This window comes from Heterodontus francisci, chromosome 47 (assembly GCF_036365525.1).
Source record: "Heterodontus francisci isolate sHetFra1 chromosome 47, sHetFra1.hap1, whole genome shotgun sequence".
NCBI lineage: Eukaryota > Metazoa > Chordata > Chondrichthyes > Heterodontiformes > Heterodontidae > Heterodontus > Heterodontus francisci.
Window position 1 is genome coordinate 1185531 of NC_090417.1, and position 6000 is coordinate 1191530.

The 6000-nt window shown below is 46.5% G+C and overlaps 1 protein-coding gene across 3 annotated transcripts in view; it reads right to left on the reverse strand.

Annotated features, from left to right (window-relative positions):
* Nucleotides 1-6000, reverse strand: part of LOC137357138 (calsenilin-like) — a 92033-nt gene extending 86033 nt beyond the window's left edge. Inside the window, exon 1 of one of the 3 annotated variants that reach the window (XM_068023200.1) lies at nt 5790-6000. The gene's annotated coding sequence lies outside the window, so the exon portion shown is untranslated. Of the gene's footprint in view, nt 1-5571 lie in introns of all 3 variants that reach the window. The other 2 variants (XM_068023199.1, XM_068023198.1) reach the window with 2 other exon arrangements.

Consider the following 6000-nt stretch of genomic DNA (forward strand, 5'->3'; position numbering starts at 1 on the left):
TACTAGACTAATACCTGGAATGTGCAGGTTGTCTTATAAGGAAAGATTGGACAGGCTAGGCATGTATCTGCTGGAAATTAGAAGAGTAAGAGGCGACTTGATTGAAGCATTTAAGATCCTGAGGGATCTTGACAGGGTGGATGTGGAAAGGATGTTTCCCCTTGTGGGAGAATCTCGAACTAAGGTCACTGTTTAAAAATAAAGGGTCACCCATTTCAGACAGAGATGAGGGGAAATCTTTTCTCTCAGAGGGTCATGAGTCTTTGGAATTCTCTTCCTCAAAAGGCGGTGGAAGCAGAATCTTTGAATATTTTTAAGGCAAAGGTTGATAGATTCTTGATAAGCGAGGGGGTGGAAGGTTATCAGGGGTAGGTGGAAATGTGGAGTAATCAGTTCAGCCGTGAACTTATTGAATGGCTGAGCAGGCTTGAGGGGTCGTATGGCCTACTCCTGCTCCTAATTCATATGTTCATATGTTCGTATATACATGCTTGTCTAATCTCTGTATTTATACAATCTACCACTTCACAGTTGCTCTCAGGTGGTATATATACAACTACAGTCTTAAATCCTTTTCTGTTTCTTAATTCTGCCCACCAAAGTCTCCTCTGCCTGCTTACCTCTTATCCTCTGATCATTAATTTTGGCCTTAACCCCCAAGGGTCCTCATTATCCTCTATCATTTTTCCTATCATTCCTGTAAACGTTAAAACCTGGTATACCTAGGTCCCAGTCCTGACTATCTTACAGCCATGTTTCAATAATGGCTACTATGTCATACCCTCCAATTTGAATTTGTGCCTGCAATTCATTCACTTTGTTTCTAATGTCACACATATCGGAAATGCGATCTAGCAACATTCACAGAATAACTCTGAAGAGTTATGAAAAAATGGACTTTGCCTTTAAAAAATGAAGCTTTATTTTTAAAAGTGAAGAATGGTTCAAAATGGCCACTGAAGAAAAAGGGGATTGGACTTTTGTGTATTCAAACAGTCTGACAAAAGGATAATTCTTCATGGCCAAAAGGCGTTAATGAACCCCATGTTACACATCCTAAAAACATTCCAGAATTGAATGTCTTCTTTTAAAACAAAGGAGGTGTGAAGTAGCCACGTCCTGGGCCATTGTGCGATCACCAAGCGATGGAAACCAGACTGACTCCTAACAGGAGGTGAGAAGTGACACAGTTTTACTTTAAAAGTCAGCCGGGGGCTGGGGGGTGGGAGAGAGAGAGAGAGTGACCCAGAAGGTGAAGCTACTTGTAACAGCTGGCATCCCAGCAAGCCAGAAAGCACATACCCTGCTGAAAAACCTGATATCTACTAACATCCGCAGCACTTAAAGCAGCCAGAAGTACTGCACAAAGAACAGCTAGGCGTTGCGCAAACGACTACTGGCAACACCTATGCAGTCATATTCAGCTGGCCTCAGACACTGGAAACATCAGAGGAATGTATGATGGCATGAAGAGAGCTCTTGGGCCAACCATCAAGAAGATCACCCCCCTCAAATCTAAATCGGGGGACATAATCACTGACCAACGCAAACAGATGGACCGCTGGGTTGAGCACTACCTAGAACTGTACTCCAGGGAGAATGCTGTCACTGAGACTGCCCTCAATGCAGCCCAGCCTCTACCAGTCATGGATGAGCTGGACATACAGCCAACCAAATCGGAACTCAGTGATGCCATTGATTCCCTAGCCAGCGGAAAAGCCCCTGGGAAGGACAGCATTACCCCTGAAATAATCAAGAGTGCCAAGCCTGCTATACTCTCAGCACTACATGAACTGCTATGCCTGTGCTGGGACGAGGGAGCAGTACCCCAGGACATGCGCGATGCCAACATCATCACCCTCTATAAAAACAAAGGTGACCGCGGTGACTGCAACAACTACCGTGGAATCTCCCTGCTCAGCATAGTGGGGAAAGTCTTTGCTCGAGTCGCTCTGAACAGGCTCCAGAAGCTGGCCGAGCGCGTCTACCCTGAGGCACAGTGTGGCTTTCGTGCAGAGAGATCGACTATTGACATGCTGTTCTCCCTTCGTCAGATACAGGAGAAATGCCGTGAACAACAGATGCCCCTCTACATTGCTTTCATTGATCTCACCAAAGCCTTTGACCTCGTCAGCAGACGTGGTCTCTTCAGACTACTAGAAAAGATCGGATGTCCACCAAAGCTACTAAGTATCATCACCTCATTCCATGACAATATGAAAGGCACAATTCAACATGGTGGCTCCTCATCAGAGCCCTTTCCTATCCTGAGTGGTGTGAAACAGGGCTGTGTTCTCGCACCCACACTTTTTGGGATTTTCTTCTCCCTGCTGCTTTCACATGCGTTCAAATCCTCTGAAGAAGGAATTTTCCTCCACACAAGATCAGGGGGCAGGTTGTTCAACCTTGCCCGTCTAAGAGCGAAGTCCAAAGTACGGAAAGTCCTCATCAGAGAACTCCTCTTTGCTGACGATGCTGCTTTAACATCTCACACTGAAGAATGCCTGCAGAGTCTCATCGACAGGTTTGCGTCTGCCTGCAATGAATTTGGCCTAACCATCAGCCTCAAGAAAACGAACATCATGGGGCAGGATGTCAGAAATGCTCCATCCATCAATATTGGCGACCACGCTCTGGAAGTGGTTCAAGAGTTCACCTACCTAGGCTCAACTATCACCAGTAACCTGTCTCTAGATGCAGAAATCAACAAGCGCATGGGTAAGGCTTCCACTGCTATGTCCAGACTGGCCAAGAGAGTGTGGGAAAATGGCGCACTGACACGGAACACAAAAGTCCGAGTGTATCAGGCCTGTGTCCTCAGTACCTTGCTCTACGGCAGCGAGGCCTGGACAACGTATGCCAGCCAAGAGCGACGTCTCAATTCATTCCATCTTCGCTGCCTTCGGAGAATACTTGGCATCAGGTGGCAGGACTATATCTCCAACACAGAAGTCCTTGAAGCGGCCAACACCCCCAGCTTATACACACTACTGAGTCAGCGGCGCTTGAGATGGCTTGGCCAAGTGAGCCGCATGGAAGATGGCAGGATCCCCAAAGACACATTGTACAGCGAGCTCGCCACTGGTATCAGACCCACCGGCCGTCCATGTCTCCGTTATAAAGACGTCTGCAAACGTGACATGAAATCGTGTGACATTGATCACAAGTCAGCATTCGCCAGAGCTGGCGGGCAGCCATAAAGACAGGGCTAAATTGTGGCGAGTCGAAGAGACTTAGTAGTTGGCAGGAAAAAAGACAGAGGCGCAAGGGGAGAGCCAACTGTGCAACAGCCCCAACAAACAAATTTCTCTGCAGCACCTGTGGAAGAGCCTGCCACTCCAGAATTGGCCTTTATAGCCACTCCAGGCGCTGCTTCACAAACCACTGACCACCTCCAGGCGCGTATCCATTGTCTCTCGAGATAAGGAGGCCCAAAAGAAAGAAAGAAAAAAGAACAGTGGACAGAGCTGGCAGTGATCCACCATCTTCAACAAAATCTTCAATCAAGAGAGAAATCTACAATAATTTCAGGCCTGCAACCATCCAGAACTTGAGTCTCAAGAGAATTCAACAGGTTGACCGTAACCTTTCTCCCCCACAAAAAAAATCTTCCTCTTTTCCTTCTCTGTCTGTTTCTTGTGTGTGTGTGAGCGAATGTGTGAGTGGATGCAATTGTGACAATTTCGGGATAAGGCGTATTGATCAATAAACAATTGACTTTCTGTTTTTAAAACCGACAAGAAAACCTGTCGCTGTCTGGTTATTTGAGACCGAGGGGCTAAACTCTAATACAAACACACTTGCTGCAGTCAGATGGGGAGTTGAACAGTGGGAATCACAGACGTCACACCAACTGGCCATAGCACTATATTCCATGTGTTTGCATAAAGAACACTTATCTGAGCTACACAGCCTAACCTAGCCTTCAGCTCTGATGTTTTACTCACACATTTCTTATTTCTCTCTCTTGGTTTAATCATTTTAAATCTTTTTAGTTTTCCCTTTACCTGTGGTGCCGAAAGCACTATTTCTGACTGTTACTCTACCCTCTTCCCTGCCATTTGCTTGTGAACCATTATCTATATTACCTCTTCCTCCTGAGCCCTTCCCTCCCACCACTTTCTTGTGACTGCCCAATTTATCCTTTCCACTAAGACTCTAGTCCCATCCCAGTTCAGATGGAGCATGTCCCACAGTACAGTTCCTTCCTGCCCCAGTACTGCTGACAGTGTCCCACGAAATGGAACTCCTCTTCCCCACACCACTCCTCCAGACACCTGTTCACCCCCCTAATATTCTTACCCCTATGCCAATCTGCATGTAATAACCCAGAGATTATAACCCTTGAGGCTCCGAGTTCCTGGTACTCTCCAAGTAGGACCTCTTGCCTACTCTTCCCTATGTTGTTGGTCCCAACATGAATCACAATGACCAGATCCTCCCCTCTCCAACATCCTTTCAAGCTGGTTCGAGGGTCCTTCAATCTGAAACCAGGCAAGCAACATACCATGTAGGACTCTCGATCCTGCTTGCAAAGGATGCTATCTGTCTCCCTAATTATCAAATCCCCTACAACTACCATATTAGGCTTTCCCTCCTCCTCACTTTGGACAGTCTCCTGCTCCAAGGTATCATGGTCAGCATTCCGGTTGTCCTTCCGATTGTCTTTATCCTTATTCTCACAGTATGCAAGTACATTGTACCTGTTGAATAGGATCAGTTTCTGCAGATCCACGTTCTCGCCTGGATTCCCCTTGCAGTCACAGCAACCCCATTCTGGACCTGCACCTCTCTCTGAGGTGTGGCCAAAGTCTGGTGCAAATTGTTCTCCCACTGCCTTATGTGTCGGAGAGCCTCCAACCCACACTCCGCCTCAATCACCCAGAGCTGCAAATTTTCGCAAGGAGACATCGACTGTAGATGTGTTTGCTTTGGGACAGGCTCCCTGTCCACAAACCCCTCACAGAGTGGGGAGGCAGTGGCATAGTGGTAATTTCACTAGACCAATAATCCAATGCCCAGGTTAATGTTCTGGAGACATGGGTTTGAATCCCATCATGACAGATGGTAAAATTTGACTTCAACTAATAAATCTAGAATTAAAAGCTAGTCTAATGGTGACCATGAAACAATTGTTATAAAAACCCATCTGGTTCACTAACACCCTTTAGAGAAGGAAGTCTGCTGTCCTTACCTGGTCTGGCCTACATGTGACTCCAAACCTACAGCAATGTGGTTGACTCTTAAATGCCATCTGAAATGGCCTAGCAAGCGACTCAGTTGTCAAGGTTAATTAGGAATGGGCAACAAATGCTGGCCTTGCCAGTGACGCCCACATCCCACAAATAAATAAAAAAAAGACTGCAGTCCAGACACACAATCTATATTATTTGCATCTACTTTTTACTTAGTTCGAAGTTTTTTTTTTCTACACACTAACTTGCAGTAAAACACTGGACAAAAATTTTAAACACCTTCTATTTATTAGACAACTATCTAAGCTCACCAGATATAAAATTAAGACTTGTCCCTGATTTGAGCGGGAAAAGAAACATTCACCGGCTTACTCACCAATCAGCTCTTTCCTTTAGGTGTTTTTTTTAAACCTCTCTCCTTGACGCTTGAGCTTTTTTCCCTCCGGGCTGTCCTATTGGGGCCTACTCTCAGGTACTTGCTACCTTACTACTCTCTGCCTCCTCTGCTGCTCCGCTGCCGAACTCTCTCGGCTCCATGCTCCCTTACTTCCGCTCTCCACGATTCTTCTTCAGAAACTGACCGAAATCCGCTACCTCCGTGCCACTGACGTCACGTTTGAATTTCTTTCTCGGTGTTCCACAGTCCGCTCGCGCTCCGACCTTCTGCTCGCGCTGACTCTCTGCCGCTGCTTTTTTGCCTGTTGGCCTCTTGCACTGTTTCTACTCGGGAGCACTCTTTCTGTCCAATGTTAGACACCTCTCCCCATTCCCCTGTCGCATATTCTCTGCTCATTTCCTGGGTCAC